This window comes from Lissotriton helveticus, chromosome 5_1 (genome assembly GCF_964261635.1).
Source record: "Lissotriton helveticus chromosome 5_1, aLisHel1.1, whole genome shotgun sequence".
Taxonomy (NCBI): domain Eukaryota; kingdom Metazoa; phylum Chordata; class Amphibia; order Caudata; family Salamandridae; genus Lissotriton; species Lissotriton helveticus.
Window position 1 is genome coordinate 1,325,949,506 of NC_136065.1, and position 24,290 is coordinate 1,325,973,795.

The 24,290-nt window shown below is 43.2% G+C and overlaps 1 protein-coding gene across 2 annotated transcripts in view; it reads left to right on the forward strand.

Annotated features, from left to right (window-relative positions):
- The window catches only part of LOC144755356 (receptor-type tyrosine-protein phosphatase V-like), a 704,907-nt gene that overhangs the window by 395,005 nt on the left and 285,612 nt on the right, over nucleotides 1-24,290 (forward strand). The window lies entirely within an intron of this gene.

Sequence of the window (24,290 nt, forward strand, 5' to 3'; positions counted from 1 at the left end):
GAAAATTGGAAATGCGAAATGCACGAAAAGATGAGTATAGTTACTATATGCACTTCAAGCAGTATAATAATGCTAAATATAAACGCATATTTTTGAAATCAGTATGAACGAAATGCGGAAATTACACATGAAATGGCTCCTAATACAGAAGAAAAAATTCGAGACCATCTCATCACAAAATCATAATACTTGCGAACATGCTAGAGGGTAGCTAATGTCTCTAGAGTAGCTAAAAATAGAAATTTTGTTCTCTAAGAATAGTTTTACTTTAAGCAGAAGATAAGTGTCCCAAAAAATCGTAAATATTTTTGGAAATGGAAGGGGAAAAAAAATGTCTCACTCTCCGTAAAAACTGGTGAGAAAATGTCTTATTGCTTTATTTTCAAAGTTGAAGGCCAAATTCAGGGTGTAGGGAACGCCGTGTGCTAGTTTGCTCAAAGTCATTCTTTCTGTTCTGGTGAAAACATCATATTGTTGAGACTTTCGAAAAAACTGTCAACTGCTTCTTGCGAAAGTTCCACTAACTCGGAAAAATTTTGTAACATGCATTCATGAGCATGATTGCCTTCATTGATGTTTCGATCAGCATAGCTGACAGAAGGTCGTACCTGATCGATGCTGCTTTCATCTTGTACTTCACAACTCTTCAATCGTAGTGGTGAAGTCTCCACGAATGCCGTCATCAGGATTGGTAGCCGCTGGGGACAGCACAATGCATGAGCCGTTACCGGACCCAACAAAGTCTCTGCGTCCATTGGCACATCCGATTGTAGTGTCAGACAGGTGTCCAACACGCATTCTTCGCCGCATAGCAAGCACCTTAATACAGGCATAACACAACTTTGCCACATCGGTCTAAATGAAAGAAACCAAGTCATGTTTAAATCTCGTAGCCGTGCTAGTCCAAGGACTTTAGTTATGCGGTCCCGGTAGCCAATAGCTCGGATTGTTTCTTCCATTATCGCTGGTGTCTTGTCTGTGACGTGGTTTGCCATAGCGAAGTAACAGGATCAAAAATAGGATGCCTGCCACTAGTCCCAAAAGGAGAGGAAGTCCGCCAAAGATGGAATGGACAAAATCAGGAAAAATACCTAGGATGGCTTTGAATGGGGTTAAAGCTCCCGAAAACACTGTCTTAAATACACTCGAGATTCCACTTGTATCAGCAATATTTAAGATTTCGCTCAGTATTTCTGCGAAATGTATGGGGGAATTGGTTGATAACAGTGAATGAATCTCAGCAGTTGTCCTTGCAACTTGGAGATCATAAGTTTCTTTTGATGAAGTTAACTGGGTTGGCGTCTGTAGGAGCACTGTCTTCATTCTGCTTAAAGTATCAATTCGAATAGAAGAAATTTTCAAACTGGGCCATAACCTTGCCTCCCTGTCTCGGGCATCGTTTGGGAACAATACTCGTTCACAGCACATGACCTTCGTAGTCACGGTTATGAGATAAGGTTTTCCGGGCAGCAGACTGCAACATCTGCGATCTACAATTAGAATGTAACTCCCGTTCGAGAGTCTCCTAAAGAATGGTTCTATTTGTGTTGCAGGTGTGCCTAGCTGGTGACATGAAAGGTTATTTGAAGTCCCTTCACATGCTCCATGCAAACGTACACCCTGACACAGAAGTGTACCGCTTAGTGACCTTTCACAATTATTGCCACTAAGGAACACACTTTGTCCTTTATTACTAACACATGCGTGTGTATAGGGCAAGTTCCATGTTGACTTAATGTATCCTTTACCCAACCTTTCATACTGGCCTGCCTGTATATATTTTTGGCAGTATTGAAACTGGAAAGTTGTTATCGGAATATTTATTATCCCATGTATTATCCATTCAATGACAGGTCGTTCTGACATTGTCAATGGTAATCTCTCAAGTTTTTCAATGCTCAGAATTGTATAGTCAGCACCCTTCTGTGCCAAACTGATCTGTTTATCAGTAAGGTTAAAGATATTAAATAGTGACGTTGTGTTGATTAAACGCCAAGGCACATAGCCTGAACGCAGATTTTGTAACGTCCAGCCAAGTTGTACAATAGAACGCAATTGGGACTGACCGTGTTGTAACATCAGTAAGTCTGCGATATTATATCGATTGCTGAAGACACAATACTGTCCAGTGAATATATTCTGGAGGACAGAGTCATTAACCCATTGTCCACAACAGAAAGTGATTTTTCCAAATTAATACGGTCAATTTCCCGTATTTTTTCTGCTGTCTCAATTTGAGTTACTTTCCAGGCTTCATTGTAAGCTGCATATATAGAGGCCGCTATGAAACGTTTTTGACGCGGTTTGCGTGGTCCCATAATGAAATCACGCAAGTCAGCACCCTCTTGAAGTAAAGTTAGGTGTTGCTTAATTTCTGCCAGTGTGGATGTTTGTAGCCATTGAAGGCAGAGCTTGCCCACACTGTAAGTAGTTACTATCCCTGGATGTTGTCTTTGGGAATATCTAGGGTCTGGCCTGGTCAATTTGAACCCCTGTATTTTGTTCAGGAATCTGTCTTGACAGTTATTTGTATCAGTGGGCCAGATCAACCATTGTTTCCAATCAGGATGTGTTCTGTTTTGGTTTAAAATATGGTTCACGTCTATCTCAACATCTATAGAGCTATTACTGTTCGTTGTTGGCTTTGGAATAGACGGTTTGTTTAAGTCTTTGATTTTGGCTAAGCCAAGACAGGTAGTTTGTTGAATAGTGTCATTCAAGAATATAATTTGTTCTGGGATCATACAGGCTCTGAACAATGATTCTATACCTTGTACTTGCCAATTTTTTGTACCCCAAACAGTTTTTGTTTCAATGTTATTGTTCCAGAAATCAAAACCAAATGTATTCATTTGCTCAAAAAATGAATCTGAATATATCAATTTCGTGTTTGTAAGCATGGTCTTCATACCTGTCTTATTTGACAATTTGAAATAAAATGTTTCTGCATTACTTGTGTTAAACCCTGAGAAATATGAATATTTATCATAAAATGTTTTAGAACTACCCTTTGGTGGAGTAGCACAATTTTCCCATTGGTTATAATTTAAAACATTTCTAGGTTGTGCAGATTTATGGAGATAATGGTTACCATAGTGGTTGTAGCAGAACATTTGATCATAATTAGACGAACCCTGCAAATAATCATGTTCTGTAAATTTAGCAGACATTACTAGGTCAGACATCATATCATTTATACTTTCAAAGTCCCAATCATCAGCGAATGTGCTTGGTTTTACAAAGTCACTCAACGAGATCTTAAATTGATGTGGATACTTCAGGATTTCAACCGGGCCATAGATTTCATAATCAGTATTGTCCCATGCTACACCGCCTGGTATAGGATTGGCTGTGAAGTTTACTGAAGAAAGTTCTCTTTTCTTGACGTGTGAAGATGTGTGTGGTTTAAGGACCAAGTTGATTTTCTGGCTTGCTGTGTCCATTTTAGCATATTTTCCCTCAATGAAATGTCCCAAGCATAGTACCATGATGAGCCAAAGTATGAGGATAAATGCACCCAATGTCACCCAAATTTCAATCCATGGAGAAGTCAGATAGGTTCCCTTTAGTTGATAAAAAAGTTCCTTTGCCTTTAAAAGTTTTTGTTGATGGCTGTACTTCTGGTTCACTTGGATCTTCTGAAACATCATCGAAGTTGATGAAGTAGCCGGATGCCGTTCTGTCAATTGTTCCAATTGCTTCTGGATTACTTTTTGTTTTTGGATTTTGCTTTATTCCATTAGCAAAGTCTGTAGTTACATCATCGTAGGTTGTTGTTCCTTGATGAAAAGTTTTTATTTGGGTTTTAAGAGGTTCAAGTTCCATTGCTTTGTTGCATAGTCCTTGTTGTTTCACTGTAGATTTTCCAAATGTGATCAGTCTTTCAGTTTGAACCTCTGTGGATGTAGCAAACGTTGGTGTTCTGCTACTTCTTGGGAGTCCACTTGGCCTACTATTTGTTATCGGCCACATGATTGTGGTTTAACCAGGTCGATGGATATGACTCGGTTCTCCTTTTTACCAGCAAGGGGCGGTAGTACTACTGATCTTGTCCCGTTGATAGACAAGACAGGAACTGCTTTTCTGTAAGAAGGCCCAAATTCCTTCTTTACCGCGATCTTCTCTCTGACCAGATCCCCGACTTTTGGAATCCAGACAGGCCTTGCTGGGACAGGTGGTTTTTCTTCAGTGGTTGCTGGCTGCTGTTTCAACTTTATGTTGCTCTGGTCTTTTCTTGTTTCATTTAAGTCCTGTAAAATAGCCAAGCGATCTTTGATATCAAAGCATTTTTCTTTAACCACTGAAGTCTGACTATCTAAGTCCTGGATTAACATTCTAGTCCCAAACAATAGTTCGTACGGACTGAGTCCTTTCAGAGAATTTCTTGGCAGGTTATTTAGACTACGTTGGACACTTATTAAATGTTTGACCCACCCAACTCCTGAACCTAATATCTTTGCTGTTATAGATTGCTTTATGCCTTGGTTTTTTCTTTACACCATCCCGTTTCCCTCAGGAAGGAGTCCCGCAATGCAATGTTCATTCTGACCAGTCACCCCCCATAAGCTGTTTTTAGAGCTAAAGGAAAGATTTTGGTCAGAACGTAACATGCTTCTAGCGTATATGCTATTCTAGACTCGCAAATCTTTGTATAACAGTTCCGACGTCAGCCGAAAGTTGGGGTCTACATTATAAGTGAAGATAGTCTCTACATGTTAATACGACGCATTATTCATACTGTGTTTTTATTATTTTTTTGTTGATTTGATACATTCTGGAGTGAAACGCCATGGTAGTAAACCGTTTCTCTCGCCACTGCGATCTCTGTTGCAGTCTGGGCAGTTTTTTACAAAAATGTGATGATGCAGGCTTATGCCTGGCCACCAGTACACTGATTGTAATTCTTCCAGAGAATCTTTTGACTTAAGGTGTCTGAGACCCTCACCCATATGTGCGTCTGCTATTAACAAGCCTCTCCTGTCCGTGTTTGGAATTACTCTATACCCCACTCCAGGGATTCGAGCAAAAGGGACTGAGTTTGCATCGATTATGTATGTATAATTGAGTGGGTAATTGATCGGTAGCGCTGAGCAGTCGCCTTTTGATGACGTTTTCACTGCCAGCACAGTTTCTCCGTCAATGTATTTTACTGTACGCTTTTTTGTAGCTACGGAAGCCGATTTAGTTGCTACCGCTGCGGCTGTCTCAGCCAATGAATTCCCTGCAACGTGAACGCCATCACGCTGATGACTCAGTGAATGTATCACGTGAGTTTTTGGTAGTTCTTTCTGTAAAAGAACTACTTGTTCCCAAAGCACTTTTTGCTTTATTGTTGCACCTGTGTCATCTTTGTAACCGTTTTGAATCCATTTCTGTAAATCGTTATTGTATGATTTGATGCAGTAATACGAATCGCACACTATAAGTGTCGGGAATTCGCGATCGGCATTATCTAGCGCCATTTTTAACGCTATTATTTCAGTTTGTTGTTCTGAATTATTTTCTACTGAGTGTGTTTTTGTAAGTAGAGGTCTTAATTTACCTCCGCGCCACACTTCTTTTACAATTTCGCATGTGGCGTTGTAAGCCAGCTCTCCCCAAACTGAGGGTTGAGCATGACCGTCTGTATATATTACACAGGCGTACTGTCGTAAAGGCAGAATGTCGATTGGCAGAGGGTATTCTCTCTCATATTCTAGATATTTTAATTCTTTCATTTCCGGGTCAAAATAGTATTTTACTTTGTCTGTAGCAACAGAATTTACCCATTGTATCCATTCTGGATTCAGTGCAGTTGTCGGTAAATTACATGGTGTTGTTAATGCCTCAAAAGCTGATTCTGCTGTTCTGACTGTAACCTGTCTACCGTCTGCTTGGTATTTTTCTTTTGCTACAGCTGTTTGAACCGCATGAACAATGTTTTCCTTAATGCTGAACCTTTTTTCAGCTTCTGTGTACAAATGTGATTTGTATGCTATTGGTACCTTCTCTCCCTCATTAGAGGTCAGGTATGTGAATCCGCATCTTCCTGGGATGACTCGAATCACAAGGTTGCGTGTGTTGTCACGTGTTTGTAATTTTGTTTTAACTAACATATCTGTTTGTAAAGATCTCAAAATTTCTGTGTGTTTTTGAGTCCAATTGATTCTTTTAAAATCTGGTTTTATAGGATCATAGAGAGGTTTAACTCTCTCTGCATAATTTATAATGTAAGTTCTTCCGAAATTTAGGAAACCTAGAATTGATTGTAAGTTTTTTAGTGTTCTAGGTGCTTGGATTACAGCACATTTCTCTAGGAAATTGTCAGCCAGGCTTTTGCCTTCACTTGATAGTTCATATCCTAAAAACAGGACAGTTAGATGACTTTTTAAAGTTGAATTTGTAACCCTCTGCTGCGAACCCAAGTATTATGGTGTTCACTCTCTTCAAGTGAGTATCCAAGTCATCATCTGTTAGATAGATGTCATCGACATAAGATAATGCCTCATCATCATATATTTGTAGTAACTCTGTTACTCTTGCTGAGAATAATCCTGGGCTGTTTTTAAACCCCTGGGGCAAACGACAGAAATTTTTTTGCGCGCCATTTATTGAGAACGCGGTCAAATATCTGCTCTCTGGTGATATATTTTGACAGAAGAATCCATTAGAGATGTCTAATGTTGTTTTGTATTTTTTGCGCACTATGTTATTCATTAGTGCAGCACTATGCGAGTTTTGTACTGCAAAGGTTTTGCAACATGAGTTAAGGTGTCTGTAGTCCAAAACAAGACGATATGAATTGTCTGGTTTGGAGACAGGAGACAAAGGATTATTCATTTGTGAGGTGCAAGTTTCAATCACCCCCTGGTATTCAAGTTGATCTAGGATCTCTTTTACCCGTTTTTTTGCTTCTTGCTTAATTGGGTACTGCCTCTGAGCAGTAGGTTGTGATTTTAACTGGATTTTGTGAGGAGGAGAGTCCTCATCCCATCCCACATGGTTTTTATATAATGCAGGAGCTTGGGCTACTGCCCACTTTCTTGCAAGTGTATATTTTTTATGAATTGGAATATGATTTGAGAAGGCAGGCATAATTATTTCTTCGCCATGAGGGCACTCCCTGACAAACTCTGGTGGCCAGTCTCTTTCAGCTAGAAGGATGTCATAGCCTTTGGAGAGATTATCCCAAAAGAGACCCCTTATTTTCCTAGTCTTATCCCCTTCTATACGCAATGTTATTTCATATATTTTATGAGGTTTGCTAACTCTGGTATCTGCAGTTTCCACCTGAATGTATTCATTCGTGTCCACTGTCTCCAGATGATTCATAAGGATCTTGCGAGCTATGCTCACTTCTGCTGCGCTGTCTAGCATTGTCTGAGCCCATTCTCCGTTTTTCAGCTGTGTCCTCAGTATTCTCGGCATGGTTGATTACTTTAATACTGGCTACCTTCTTTTTTAGAAACTTTAAAAAAAAATTTTTGATGAGCAGGTTCCTTGTCTTTGGACTTGACGTGCTCTTCCCTGTGTTCTGACCGTCCTCTTCTTTCCGATTTCTGCAAGGAAGTCTGAAAAGATTGAGAGGGACGTGTATCAATATCTTGATATCTATCAGGTTTCTTCAGATTATCCCTACTTCTAAGGTTGGATTTTTTCTCAGAGGGCTCCCTCTGGGGAGACTTGTGTCCTTGGTCCGGAGATCTTTCTCTCCGCCGAGGAGACCTTCCTCTGGACTGGAATCTTTTTTCTTTAGGAGTGGATTGTTTATTTCCATCCCAGCTCTTTTTTTGAGTGTTTAGATTATTTTTAATAAATACTTTTTCAGGTTTTTCAATAAGTTGGGGTTTCACCGGTTTGCCACCCAAACTATCTCTTCCCAGTTTTTCATAGGATTTTTCTATGATTCTGGCAATTTCAAATGGTTGGTCTGCTATATCTGTCTCTTTCAACCTCTGGCGGATCGCCACATTTGCTGCTTCTCCCTTTATATTTGCTAATAATATTGCCGAGACCTGCTTGAAGTCTTTTAGTAATTTCATACCAAGAGTTAAGGCAGGTTCTGGACCGTATTCATCTTGAATTTGTTTTAGCACATCTGGTATTACTGACATGGATGGAACACCATGTGTTTTTGTGTAAATGGAAGCAAAGACTGTACCCCAAGTGTCACAGTCCTCCACATGTGGTGCGATTCCCATTGGAAGACAGATAGTCAGAATCCTGTGTTTCTCAACCGGGGTGGTATCTGGAAATACCGCCTCTATTTGAGTGATTTTTTGTGCTAACCAGAATGGAATTTGTTCCCGTTTTGCGGGTACTTTACCTAGACAGGACTGTATGTTCTGTGGTGTAATTTTATTTGTGTTCCCCTGGTGAGGGATCAGCTGTGGAATTTTAATAGCTGGTTGGACTGTTGAAGTCCGCATTACATATTGGACTAATTGTCTATGTATTTTAATTAATTGTTTTAGCTGTGCTAAAAGTTCTGGTGCAGACATTTCTTCAATGTCTGGATGTGGTGTGTATCCGGATAGGACCGGCCACGTTGCTCCTGGTCTACCTAGTGGACCGAGCCTGGTGATGTGATTATTATGTTTTAGGGCGCCATTAAACCAGAGCAGGTGCTCTTGGTATTTGAGTGGTATTTCCACCTCCTCGAAAGGAGTGTACTCATTAGGAGGTTCCTCTATTTTGTAATAGTGGAAGTCCTTTGTTACAGCGTTTGCTGCTGGAAAGTTTATCCATGAATAGAATACCTCTGTCTGCCGATATTCGTGTGCCTCAATTACGAATATGACTGTACCACCTCTCGGTGTCAGCCCATTTTCTATAAGTTTTAAAGTTATAGATTTCCTTATGTTGACCGGGATGAGTATTGCATCCGGGTCTTGCTGTAGGAGACTATTGTCAGCCGCTAGGAGTTGAGCTGCTATTCTAGCTGTCTCCCTTTCTTCTTCAGTTTCTGACATTCTACTGTCAAGAAGATTTTGTTTATTTGCAGATCAGGTTTCTATGGAAACAAAGATTAGATGCACAATATTTTGGAACAGTGTATCCTTCAACGTTGAATAAACCAAGAACCATACATAGGAGTCTCCTCCTACTAAGTTTGGCGGATTTAACCTTTCACCCACTCCAGACGTCTTTGGAGTATTATGGGAAAAAAGGGGTCTGTGTGAAAAAGCACGACTGAGTTACTCTAATGTCTTACGTTAGATTTATCGCCTATCCAAACAGTTGGACGCCATGTAGTGTAGTTCCTATTATCCCAATAGGCTCTGCGCATTGGAATAATATCTTCAATAGTATAGACGTAGGACAGAGGTTAACTAGGTCTTCTACTGTCGATATTAGACTTAAAGTTTAATGTTTGCCAGCTAGCTCAGAGTTCACTAGAAACTTTCTCGAATAGACAAGGAGGAGTTTAACCTCCCTGGATAGACAAGAAGGGATTTAGTTTCTGACAACCATAGAACATGACAACTTTGCTCTCCCCTAATCAAGAGTGTATCTCTAGAGTCGTGTGAAAACAAAAGACAACTTATTTTACTCAGTCAGTTCAGTGCATTCTTAGTTTCACCAGATTGTAGAGAAAAGGAAGAGACGGGCGTGTTCAATAAAAAGATGTTATTTATTGATCAGTCTCTTTTCTCATACAAGAGAAATGAATCGCTATTATTGGAATACTTATAGTTAAGTAAAGTGCATACAGTAATAACAGAATTATAAAATAATACTGTAAAAGCATTGATATGGTTTCTTAGCCATATGATACTTAAAATGGATAAAATAGATACATACATATATACATTGACTAATCGTACTCAACTGGTGCTTCTAACTACGCCTACCCCAATGTACCTGACCTAAGCCTAATACGTGGGCGGGAGTAGATAAGTAGCAGTTTAAGTTAAGTTTGCTTTGCCAAGGATCTGCTTCAAGAATTCTCTACAAAGGGTTATTCAGTTCAGTACCTGGGATTTAGAAGGCTGGAGGGTTGGTATCTCTATCTCAGGGCTTGATATTCCAGCTGCCTGCGAGGGCGGCTTGGAAGCGCCGGAGCTGGATTTCTCGGCAGGAGAAAAGGCAGCGTCTCTCTCTCAGCGCGTCAGAAAGGAGGGGCAGCGTCTGTGGGCTTCGCTGTCAGCTGGGCTCCTCGGCAAGTCTCGCTGCTCCAATCTTGTCACCGCCTCGTGTGTTTGCTTAAGGCAATGTCGGTATTATTTATACCTGAAAGGTGCCGAGATTGACGTAAGGATGGACATAAATACGTCAATAAGGATGTCATACGAACTGGTCGTTCGCACATTCTTTACTGAAGTTCTCGGTTAAATCAAAACAATGGCTGTGGGGATTTCCCAGGTCGTGGTAGGTTTGATTTGTTTTGAGAACACCGTATGCCTATTAGGGGGCTGGAGGAATAGTGCTTGCCTAATGAGATGGCATGCGCTATGACCTAATCAGATAACGGGCTTCTGTGCCGTTGTTTGGTTAATCAGATAACGGGTTTCTGTGCAGTTGAATGGCTGTTAGTTAATTATTAACCAGACAAGGGTCAGAAATAGGGGGATCGATACAGTACCCATAGTAAATACATCACAGACCTATCAACAGCCTTTGTCACAGTCTGCCACCTAACTCACACGCCTCCATGACGCCGCAATTCAAGAGAAGGCCCTGGCCTGGACCACATCCTTCCTCTCCGGCAGAACCCAGAGCGTCCGCCTCCCACCCTTCTGCTCAAAAACAACTGAGATCATCTGCGGCGTCCCAGAGGGATCGTCCCTCATTCCGACGCTGTTCAATATCTACATGGCACCGCTCGCCCACATCGCACGACAACATAACCTCAACATCATCTCCTACGCCGACAACACCCAGCTGATCATATCCCTCACGAAGACCCCCACACCGCCAAAGCCAACGTCCACAGAGGAATGAAGGCCGTAGCCGACTGGATGAAGGACAGCAGACTGAAGCTGAATTCAGACAAGACGGAGGTCCTCATTCTCGGACCCACCCCATCAGCCTGGGACGACTCTTGGTGGCCCACATCGCTAGGCACAGCCCCGGAACCCACTGACCACGCACGCAACCTGGGGGTCATCCTCGACTCCACCGTCTCCATGACCAGGCACGTCAATGCCATCTCCGCGTCCTACCTCAACACCCTCCGAATGCTCCGCAGGATCTACAAATGGATCCCCCCTGACACGAGATAAACCGTCACCCAAGCCCTCATCACCAGCAGACTCGACTATGGGAATGCCCTCTACTCAGGAACAACAACCAAGCTCCTGAGACGATTACAGCGAATCCAGAATGCCTCGGCACGACTGATCCTCGACGTCCCCCGACGCAGCCACATCACACCCCACCTGAGAGGCCTGCACTGGCTCCCCGTCAAGAAGAGGATCACCTTCAAACTCCTCATCCACGGACACAAAGCACTACACAACACGGACCTACATACCTCAACAACCGACTCGGCTTCCACACCCCCACCCGAAGCCTCCGCTCAGCCAACCTCGCCCTTGCCACCGTTCCTCGTATCCGGAAAGCCACCGCCGGCGGAAGATCGTTCTCCTACCTCACCGCCAAGACCTGGAACACTCTCCCTACCAGCCTACGACAGACTCAGGACCTGCTGGCCTTCAGAAGACTTCTCAAGGCCTGGCTCTTCGATCAGTAGCCCCCTCCAAACCCCCCCCCCCCCCCCCCCACAGCACCTTGAGACCCTCACGGGTATGTAGCGCGCTTTAGAAATGCAGTGAGTGGTTGATTGATTGATTGAAAAATCAACGCGAGCAGTACGACATGCCAATCCCGCCTGCTCGTGGAACTCCGCAGAATCTTGAGTATTTCTAACTTGTAACTCCATGGAATTTGACGGAGTGAAACTCTGCGAGTTCCACCCACCCCTAAAAATTTTAAGTAAGCGATGTTATCATCACAACTACAATGTCTATTTCACAATCGCTGTGGCCAATTCAGAGGAACAATGGCATGACCTGAGAACATTTTAAATAAAGCTAATAAAGTGCTTATTAAACAGAAAATAGTTTTGTGGAACATAACTCCGATAATGATGCGACAACAAGGTATTTACAGAAGATATAAATTCAGAAGTGATGTACTTACCTTTTCTAGTTTTCGTGTAATTCATTCATTTAAATTCAATATGGTCCATGTAGTTTCTGCTGTGGGCTACATGAATCAACAGGAAATCCTTTATTCCACTGAAAAAACAGCAAACTCTGGTTCAAGTGAATAGGTTGAGTTTGAGTGCCTTCCCCTTATATTGAGTTCAGTTAAAAAATGTTTGTTTTGGGGTGTTACTCTATAAAACACGCAATATAAATGATTAATAATGCAATGTATTTATACAATTGTTAAAGAGCAGAATTGAACTCATCAGAAGATTCTTAATAATATTTACATAATAAAGGATACTACTTCTTAAAAACTAGATGTGAGAAATTGGGTTGTTGGTTGACTAAGGTGTGAGCCCTGGTCAATGAGCAACAACGATCCTTGTCAGGGTGAGTCACAAGCCAACCCTAAAGTAACCTGTGCTCAACCCTCTGGTAGCTTGACACAGAGCAGTCAGGCTTAACTTCGAGGCAATGTGCAAAGTATTTGTGCAACACCTCAAACAGTAATAAAGTGAAAACTCCCCAGAAAAAGTATTCCAAACCAGGAAAACAGAACAGAATTTAAGAAATCAAACAAGACCAAAACGACAAAAATCCAATCAGTAGAACCAGAGGTATGAATTTTTTAAGATTTTAGTGAAAATAGTGCCAAAAAGCACAAAGCGAGCACAAAGCAATAACTAGGGCTCTCTGGTCATGCTGGACCAGGACAAAGTCACACTTTCAGGCCGCAGTGATAGACCGGAAGTTGGCTACAGTCCCCAGGTTGGCCCCGCCGTAGTTTACCATCTCAAATCCCGGTGAAGAGTCCAGTTCGCGATGGACGAGCCGTAAGGAGCAGGGTGAGCATCAGGCAAGGCTGTCTGCATAGCAGGAAGAGCGTATCGTGCATCACAGGCGAGTGTGTTGGAGCTTCCCATTGGCAGTCTGCGGCTAGCGGTCGATGCTGTAGTGAAAAGAAGTGGTTGCTGGATCTTCATGTAAAATTTTGGTATGAGAGGCGAGGTATCCTTTCAAACCAGCTCATTTGCAGTCGCGAAGAGCCTAAAAGCATGAATTCAGCAGTCTTGTGCCATACCAAGGGTTCAGGACCTTAAGAGCACATTTTGGGGTGGCAGGAACTCACTGCAGCTGGGTCCAAGGGCTGGTGCTAGATGTTGGGGATGTCCCTGAGGCTCAGATCAGGACGCTAGTTGACTAGCCCTTGAAGTCACTCTGGTTTCCTGGGTTTAAGGGTGAAGTTACAGGTCCAGTTCTCTCCTCACGCAGGCAAGAGGGCACTAGGTCAGCACAGCAGGACAGCTGTTCCCTCAGAGCAGCAGTCCATCCGAGTGGCAGACCTTTCAGCAGCACATCAGCCCTTCCTGGCACAGTATGCACAGGTCCAGGAATGTATGGAAGAGTTGGGGTCTGAGGTCCAGCATTTATACCCAGTTGTGCCTTTGATGTGGGGAGGAGCTTCTAGAGTCATGCCTTTGAAGTGCACAGTCACCCTGCCGTTCTGGCCCTTGTCCCAGACTAACTACAGGGGGCATGCAGCCCTTTGTTTGGCAACAGGACACAGCCTATTGAAGTGATTGCCCATCCATACACACCTAAGCTCCCCATTTTGTTTGGATGTCTAGGGGAAATACACAACGCTCAACTGTCAACTTCACCCAGTCAAGTGATCAAAATCTGAATTCACCTTAAGTTTGGATTTTATATTCTAATTCTAGAGACACCAAACATAAACTGATGACCTATTCCCATTTGGAAATTAGACTTATAAAATGTAATACGATAACTCCAATGTTATCTTATGGGAGAGGTAGGCCTTGCAGTAGTGAAAAATACATTTAAGATTTTTTCACTACCAGATCAGGTAAAACTTTAAAAGTACATGTCTGTCTTTTTAAATACATTGCGCCCTGTCATCTGGCATATCCACAGCCTACTCTAGGGGTGACTGATATGTATTGAAAAGAAATGTTTGGGCCTGGCAAAAGGTTTACTTTGATAGGTGAATCAGTGGTTTAAAACTGCAGATACAATTGCCGGGTGGAGACATATTTAAAGTGCTACTTAGGCGGGTGGCACCATCAGTGCTGCGGGCCCACTAGTAGCATTTAATTTATAGGCCCTGTAAACAGGTAGTGCCACTTTACTAGGTACTTACAAGTAAATTAATTAAGCCAGTTGGGTATAAGCCAATCTAACCTATTTTAAGGAGAAAGTGCATACACTTTAGCAGTGGTAAAGTGCGCAGAATCCTAAGTCCAGCAAAAATGAAGTCCGCAAAAACAATAAGTCTGAATGCAAATGTTAGGGGGAAAACCACACTAAGGATGCCAGTTTTAACACCAGAGTTTAAAAATCAATCCTGAAAACATATCCTAATCAACAACATGCATGACAAAACCCTACTATTTCAGAACACAGTGTGTAGTTGTATCAGATTTAAAGACACCTTAGGTTGGGAGATAATGACGAAACCCAAGAATACAGCAAAGGGGGCGTATCCATGTCCTTCTACTCATTTACACTGTTACACTCACAATTGTGAAGACCTCCAATTAGAGGTTCCTGCCCAACAACAGAAAGGGATGTATCCTCCGGGGAAAATAGTTTGTAGATTTACAAGATGACTGCTACTTCCGGAAATGCTCACAAGGAAGAGATGATTATATAGGCACAAACAATCTGAAGAGCACCAACAGAATGGTCCTCCTTTTCCCTTTTCTGTATTGTTGGTCTCATTTAGCCGCCACAAAGTTACCTTTGCTCTCCAGTTTCACCTCACTCTGCACACTCTCACCAAGGGAAAAAAGTAATTACTGTTATTTCCACTTGAAATTTATAATTCTGCATTTATAAACCTAATAATAATTATTTACTCTGTCCAAGATGGATATAGACCTCTTAGAAGCACGAAGTCCTGAAGTATCACCATTTTGTATGACTTGGCTCTGAGGTATATGACAACAGTATCAGCACTAATTCTATTACAACTTTCGGCCACTCTCGACACTGTTCATCACATAGTTTCTCTGACATGCTTCACACGATGTGGAACTATGGGCTAGCATTAAACTGGATTTGCCACTTTTAAGGGGACTATCTCAGATTGTATTAACCCCCTGGCTGCAGCCGGAATTCTGTGCCTGTGCAGCACATTCCGATCGCGGGCGTGGTCATAACGGCTCCCGGCCGTCATCAGCACACGCCCACCGTAACTCATGACGGCCGGTGTAGGAGAGTAGGTCTATGCTATGGTCACCCCATTTTTTGCTTTTTGCTTCCCTGGTTTTTGACTTCATGTGGCTGTGGGCCTGCTAATCAGACCCACAGCCCTGCTGTTCTCTCTCTGAATTTCACACCATGTACTTTAGGTACATCACCAATTGGGATTTTGGATCACTCTTATGAGTCCCTGTACATTGTACTATAGGTACCCAAGGCATAGGTGCACCCAAGGCCTACCAGGGGCTGCAGCATATCTTTTGCCACCTCTGGCTGGCCATCCAAACTGATACAACTGGCTGATCACTCAGCTGGGGCAAAGTCATGTAATCACCCCTTGCTTAGATATAGTATTCCTATGTCTAACCTTATATCTAGACACATATACACCTATAAGTCACTCCTATGGCAGGCCTTAACAATCCTGAAGGCAGAGTGCTTGGTTTTATGTGAGATGGGGCTCTAGCATGAGCTGAGCCTGTCTGCAGCTTTCGGAACCATGTCCTTATAGCTGTTCTAGGATATTGCCATACCATATACTCTTAAGTGCATTATGTACTTCGCGGTCAGATGCTAACTTTGGTTTGGCTTTATCAAAACATGTCATGTAGGGTGTCATACGCTTTGGAATACTACCCCCTCGCCAGTCCTGGCGATGTGGGTAGCTTTCCACCCTTCTAGACGGAGAAGACATGTTACTTCCATTAATCCCGGTTAAAGTTAACCAGAGCCTCAGCATCACAAAATGGATGCTGCTGCCACAGACACAGGTCTGACCTCCTGCTGCTGGGAGTCCTTCCAGCGAGAGAGGCTTGGACTATAGGTTTCCTGTCACAGGGAGGTGCTAGCACCACCCCAGACAGGCTATAGTGTATTGGGGCAGGGAGGGCTGAATGAAATGAGACACTGCCTGGGGCACACAAGGTGTCCCATGCATAGTCCAGTTCAAACCGGTGCTGGGGCACTGCAGCCCCAGCTCTGGCTCGAAACTGGACAAAGGGAAAGGGGTGTAACCACCCCCTTCCTGGGTCCCACCTATAGGAGGGACCTAGCAGGTAATCCAGCCCCTAGATTTGGTATATAGGTAGGAGCTGAGTCCCAAGACTAATGATTTATCCTGATTGAAACTCTGATACAAAACTCTGGACCTTCGACATCCTACTCGACGTAGAAGACTGAAGAATCTCCCTTGTGGTCAAGAAGTGACCACCCTGCACAAGCAGGCACCGTCAAGCGCTCAACGGTTTGCTTTGTCGTTGCTCCTGCCGGAGCCCAAACACAGAGCCTGACAAGACCCAGACTTCCAGACATCCAATATCCTGATCCACAGCCACAGCAAAGCTGAGACCCGTGGAGGCGACGAGAGACGTGGGACCGGCCATCTTGGAAAGCCAGCGAATTGCTTTCCGTGCAACTTCTGAGGCACTCTCGAAGTTGTGCATTGGGGATTGAGAAGCTCCAGCCCCGAGCACCCACTGCACCAAAGATCACTTCTCCACACTCACCGAGTGCTGCGGGGGGCCCTTTTGCATTTTCCTGCTCGACGTGTCTGTCCGGTCACTTGCCCGTTGGCTAGTGGCCTCTGTGATGACGAAACCCGAAATCTACACCACTGGTCTGGTTGCTCCAGACTGGCCCTTGCTTCCCTGTGAAGGAGAAGCCCCTCAGTCCTTGCTGGCCTGAGTAAGAAGCCCTCTTCGAATCCTATGTGGGTTGCCATTGCCAAGGCTTGTTGACTCCAATCCGGAAGTCGACACCGCCGACAGCGAGAGCCTTTGTGGGACAGTCCGTGCCCAGCTCCTGGTTGTCGTCGACACTTCCTGGTCCACCTGGCAGCAGAGACAAGCTTCATGACATCACCTGATTGCTTCCCGACATCGCCTGGTTCCTTCCTGGTTCCATCCTGGTCACTGGCTAGTGACCCAGACTCTGTCCCCTCTGCTTTCAGGTACTCCTCATACTCGATCCGCCCTTGGATCCAATCGGACTCTTCTCTCCTGGTCGCCTGCAGCATCTTTTCTCCAAGGTTCAATAGAACTCCACGGCGAAACCCGACACACTTTGGGACCTATGCACCCGCTTCCTGTGGGTGAGGTAACGTAAGTAATGCTGTGCTCCTGTGAAGACTAACTCTCCTAGTGTCCTAGTTTGAAGTGGTTAGCTTCTAGTCCAGTCGAAAGACTCCTAAATCTTTAACTTTCTAACTTTACGCACCCATTGACTTCTATGTGTGCACGCGTGTGCATTTAGACTCTGCACCCGCATCCCTTGGGCACGCGTGTGCATTTAGACTCTGCACCCGCATCCCTTGGGCCTCCTGCTTCCTAACTACTGTTAGTCCAGTGTAGCCCCAGCGATTCCCTAGGCCTTTCAACTGTTCGTGACGTGGTTCTTATACCACTATTTTAGTATATGGTTTAGCGGGCCACCATGGCCTATCCATATTTGTGCAACTTATTATATGTTATATTAAGTTACTTGTTATGCGCTTGTGCCTCTGCCCTCATAAAGAGTTCAGAGGATTGCTTTAGAAATAAATACATATATATTTTGAATATATAACCTGTGTGGTGTCCTTTCATTTGGTATTAAAGGGATTGCATATGGTAAAACAGCTGGCTTCACATGCCCTCTTGAGTTTAGCCTAAGACTGCTTTTGTACATGCTACCACTAGGATAGCTGGTCTATAAGGTTGACTTTACAACCATCACCATAAGGGTTGTTTGGACTGGTGCAAGGTGCTCACTAGAATAGTGAACATCATATACCAGGCCAACTTCTCACAGCCAGGAGCCGTGATCAGCACCGAACGGGTTAATGCATCACCCTCGTTAGTTATGTAATCAGTAAGTCATTTAGTATTTCAGGGAACTGTTGTTTCTATGCTCTTGTTCATTCTATATATTGAACTTTCGCAAACGCTCATCCACTCATTAGAGATTAACTTTTTTATGACAGTTTGTATGTGCCAATTGCTTTGCACATTCTCTCCAGTTATTAAACATATGATCCAAATTATCATTGAAAATGCCAATAGGTCTGGCATTTAAAAGGTGGTACAGTGGTTAATTTTTTAAGTTTATACAATTATCTGGTGCAAAATTAAAATGACGAGGGAAAAATAAAGTAAGCTACCACCTAAATGTGGTAACCATATGCTTACAATGAAAACATTACAATAGAAAAAGTCACATATAATTGACCATTATGTAAGCTTCCTTGCAGTAAAGTGTACTTAGAGTAGATATGACCATACTTTCTAGTTGTAATGTACATCACATCAAAATAAGGATGTAAATGGTGCAAAGAAATATGGTATGGGCTTTCAATGACTGTAACCTAAAAAAAAGTAAAAACGCACAAAGATTTAAAAAAAAGGATTCATAGTGATAAGAAAAGGGGCAGTGTCAACATTTTTGCCCATGGACCTTGGCACTGATGTCAACTTCCTTTCAGGTGGATGTGCACATATGATCAGACATAAATGCAGTCATTCACAGTGCAAGAAATCCAATGGTTGAAGTTGGCTGACTCCCCTGCCCTAGGATTTAGACGTGTGGTGGGTGGAAGCAAAAGGTGAATGACATTTGACCTGACCAAAGGGCAAAGAGGGTGCTACACCAAAATCTAGCGGTTTATTCTGTCTGTGGCTGTTCATCCTCACAGAGTAGGACAAGAAGCGTGCATGGCACATGAGTCTGCTGCTCACTCTTTTGATTTTGGCCGAAGTGTGGCTGGTGTTATGAACTACTCGCTTGCATTTTGCACATTTTGTCATCGTTGTTTTGGAACTCAAAGGGCGTTATATCTATTTGGATAGGATTTAGATGTATACATTTTGAACTTGCACATGCTCACATTTTATTTGTATATGGAAGTGCATGTTATCTGGGGAAATGTCAAACTGTACATATGATTGCATTGAGCTTAGCCCTGGTAAAAGAATTACAGACATTTCTTGTGCAAATACTATTTCATAAAATATGTTCCCAAATTCCAATCTAAGCCCTCTTGGGCACTGAAGGGCTTCTTGTAAATGTTGCTATAAATGTTCTTCCTCTAGAAAGTGTGAAGCCATTTCTATCACGCTAAAATGTCCATCTCTGTCTGGATTTGTGCCACAGAGCCTTCTCCACAGCCCCTTTGGGTAATTTTGAATACTCTTTCATGATGGGGATTGGGCGACCACCCCAAGCGGAACTGCCCTGCCTCAATGCTTAATCATATGTGCAGAAGAATGCAGGTGATGGGCAGTGGAGCTCATTTTTAGGGACCAGGACTTACTTTCCATAATTGGGTTTAGATCAAGAGCACATCAGAGAAAGGCAGAAAAGGGAGAACGAAGGAGGAAGGAAAACTGTGACATATGGAGAAAGCATGGATAAAAAAAACTGCAAGAGGGAGTTAAATATAGAGGATGTGTAGGGTGGTGGTGGAAGAAAGAGGCAGGAGGTAGAATCAGGGCAAGAGGCTCTATGCATTCGAAAACTAACCTTCCTTTCTGCCGCGCTTGGGGCAGCCTCCTAAAACAGTCTTTGGCTGCCTGTGCTTAGTTATTTTTTTACTTTATCACAATCTAATCACTGCCTTGGCACTTGCTGAATGTGCCATCTGCGTTGTGTACTGCCTGTTCTGCTTGTGGAAGGGCATCATCCCAGGCGCATGTTGAGTACTAGGGGGCATGCCAAGATAACCGGGTAAGAAAGGTATTTTTAATCTGCATGGGGAATGCCCAGGGGCAAATGAGGGAACTCTCCAAGGAGATTGCCCCCCATCCTCCCCCACCCCGGGTCACAGTGCTTTCCACATTACGGGTGGGATGCACATCCATGCACATGGTACAATCTGAGGTGTTCCCTGGTTTGTGAGCTACAAGCACACTTAATGTAATATGTTTTGAGCAGAAATAAAATAGTTCTTTCGACTTTACATTTTTAATAGGATTTCGGAAGTAAATTGACTTGCCCGATGCATCACTGTGTGTGTCATAGTAGAGCAGGGGCGTAGCGTCATGGGGAGTGTTTGGGGTGTTACACCCTGTAAAAATAGTACTCTGTTGTAAATAGTTGTGCTCAAGTGCATTCGGTCAGGTATGGTGAGGGGTCTGTCGGAGTTCCAATGGGATTTTTACATACACACAGACAAAACACACATGTACACCTGTACGCTCACCCTCTCTTCTGTTTTGAAGGTCTTAAAAATGTTAGTGAGTTTTATAAAATACTAGCTTACCCGTCGCGCGTTACTGCAATCTCAGAAGAAAGGAAATTTAAGGAAACTTCGTTATGATAACATTCAATTTACATTGTCATTTTTATTGAAACGTATTCATTTTAATATGGAAAACATTTTAAAGTGTTGTTTTAATTCTGTTTATTTATTCGAGTGCTTGTGGATACACGTTATTTTTTGTTTTTCTGTCTTGTTCGTACACGAATAAATCAGAAGGTTTTCCGACGCTTGAGCTGGCCACATACAGTTGTCCATGTGATAAGCACGGATTCTCCAAATCTAGTCCACACACTTGCAGCGATTGTCCTTGAGCTTTGTTGATGGTCATTGCAAAAGCGAGTCGCACTGGAAACTGTAAACGTTGCGTACACGAATAAATCGGAAGGTTTTCAGATACGTGAGCTGGCCACATACAGTTGTCCATGTGAGAATCACGGATTCTCCAAATCTAGTCCACACACTTGCAGCGATTGTTCTTGTGCTTTGTTGATGCTCATTGCAAAAGCGAGTCCCACTGTAAACTGTAAACGTTCAGTATGGGAAAGATTGAGGGCCCTGGGTGGCCGGGGGGGCCGATATTTAACACATTTTTTTTTTTTGCCAGAAACCTTCGCGGGAGTTTACTCAACAACTTTTACCAATTATTTTATTTTATTTATTTATTTATTTATTTTTTAGCCAGAAACCTTTGCGGGAGTGTACTCAACAACTTCCCAAAGTTTCATGCCGATCGGATGAACGGTGTAGTAATGCATAAAGGACAAACTGACATACTTTGGTTTTTATATATATAGATAGATTGGGCTGTGAGTACTCCTAACAATACACACTACCCCTTAAGACCCTCTCCCACCCTGCTTCTCAAATAATATATTTTAACAAGATATGGCAGTGTGATTATTGGTAAATCTGATGTCCCCCCCCCCCAAATCCTACTGACCAAGCTACGCCCCTGCATAGGAGGTTCCATCATAACTTCCATTGACTACTATAAATTCGTATGAAATTAATTAAATACTACAAGCACACATCTAATAAATATCTTAAAATCTTCACACAAGCAATTAAAAGTCTTCCATAAAAGCCACAAGGGGATCAAGCCTTAGCAGCCTCAAATTGACATTCCAGCCGTCTGATATTGTGCCACAGAATAGCAGGTCATCTGTGTCTTGTTTTTACATTTTGTCAAACAACATACAGAGGGAGTAGATTGTGAATATGTCCATACCCGTGCTTGAAATTGTTCACCTTAAAGATCTATACTCCAATTGTCTTTTAGAAATGTCATCCAATTTATCCTTGAACATAGCCACGCAGTCACCAATGTGGAAAACACCCACCCACATACCCACCCCCAAAGCACACTTCAGCTTGCTTTCTCACCCTATCTTCTGCCTGCAGCCATATGGTGAATGCTGAGTTCCGCACCTCTAATGACTGAATGTCCAGTGAGTGGTAAACTGTCTAAAGTTCTATAATATACATGCATTATAAAATGCGTGTAAAATGAGGATACACAAACAAAAGCGATGAGACTCTAGCTCCTTCCCAGCTGGAGATAGGATGTACAACATCAATATTGTTCCTGTGCGCGAAGGGGTATAGTTTCTCTTAAAGCTGTAGTCAATGGCAAATGCCAACACTATGGGAGTTTTCCTACTCTTCGCAGCTTGGAACCAGCGGTCACTGACTGATAACCATTTACTTCCGTGGAGGCTGTTGGCAGTGTTCCTACGAGCAGAGACCTCAACTGAAAATCATAAGACACAGTCTTAGCCTGCCATCAAAGTTGGTTGGCTGTGGCTAATAGTCGGCCACCAGCTAGGTTACTGTAATTTAAATTAGAATGTATCACTTTTACTAAGCTTAGTTTTATAATACTTTTTAAACTTTCAACATCTACACCAGGTCTTGATGTTTCTGTATGATACTACAGTCCCCTAGAGATGCCCACATACTCCCTTAAATGGACAAGAGAGCTTGTTAAATCATTTCAGACTGCATAGTCATAAAGAGGATGAAGGAGGCAATGGTTAATGCCCTATGCCTGGGCACAGTTGGTTAGCCAAGGTCTATGGGGATGTAATTTTTGTTTATGACTTCACCCTGTGACTTTAGCAGGGGGAAATGTGGACATGACATGTTGTAAGTTACCACTGGCTAGTTTAACTGGCATGCTGATTTTCTATTTGCCAAGTCTTTTTGTCAATATGTAAAGTACTCAGGTCAACTTAGACACAAAGTGTAGGAAAGTGCCTCTTTTTGCATGGTTAGCCCCCACTTTATACCTGATGTGATTTCGAACTGTAAGTGCACTGAGTTCCTGCTAACCAGGTTCCCAGTGCCAGATCTCTTTTCCAAATACTGTATCATGATTGGCACATCTTCAGCTATCCCTGCAAGCCCCTAGTAAATGGTACCACTGGTACCAAGAGCATGGGTACTTAGGGAGTCGGGGGTGTCCTCTGGGGCTACAGCACTGTTTTTGCCACCCTCAGTCACCCCTTAACAAGGCTGTGAGCTCTGCCATTGCAGGCTTTGTGTCTTGGTGCTAGAAAATCCACAGAGTCGACGTGGCACACAGCCCTGCATGCCATGCTACCATTACAGTGCATAAAATATAGGTAAGTCACACCTATTGCAGGCCTTTAGCCTTAAGGCAGGGTGCACTGTATCCTATGTATGGGCATATCAGCATGATCAGATATGCCCCTACAATATCCAGTCCATTCTGTGATGTAAGTGAGCGTTGAAGCCATAAACCGTACATGGGCTGAAAACTTGTCAACACGAGTTTCCTAGCTCCATGATGGCTTCACTGATTGCTAAGATGTTTGGTACCAAAACTGTTGTGTTAATAAATCCTCACTGGTGCCAGTGTCGGATTTATTAATGAATTCACACAGGAGACCCTTTTAGAGGGTCCTTTGAAACCTAACCAAACACTGGTGTGTTCTATGGCTTGTTTTCACCAGCCTGCTTCCACCAGACATGTTTCTGACCTCATGGGGTGAGAGCCTGCGCTGTAAGAGGACAGAAACAAAAGCTTCTGTGGACGGGGGTGTTTCACACCTCCTCCAAGACACAATGGCCTTCCAGAGAGGGAAGCTTCAAAGGCGATGTATCCTTTGAAATCCAACCCAGGAACCTCCAGATAGTGGGGGAGGCCAAGCCACTTTCCTGCTCCAGTTTTGGTGGGAGGAAATGCAGGAAAATTAGTTGTATGAGGAGGAGGGTCCCCAGCCTTAGCCTACACCACCCCTAGGATGAGGCAGGCAAGGTGAACCCCCCCCCCATCTTCAGATGGTGGAAAAATAACCTACCAGGGCTAGGATAGAGCCTTTTCCCACAGAAAGTGGACACTAAAGGGCGTAGACACCCTATTAGGTGGATAAACCATTGGCTATTACCTGTCTTCCCTTGTAACGCCCCGAAATTCAGTATTTAGGTGGTTCCCTGAGACCTGAACCTTCGATTCATCGGACCAAAGCAAACCAGGACAAAGAAGACCTGCTATACAAGAACAGAAGCCTTACTGCAGAAGAAAAAGTAGCCAAAACATCCAGCTGTGACAAAGACTTGACAATCTCTGCCTGCTGTGTCGTCCCGAACCTGCATGGACTCCAAAACCCCCAGAGCACTTAAAAGCCTTTGAGAAATCACAGAGAAGTTCCCTTTGAGTGAAGGTGTCACTCAAG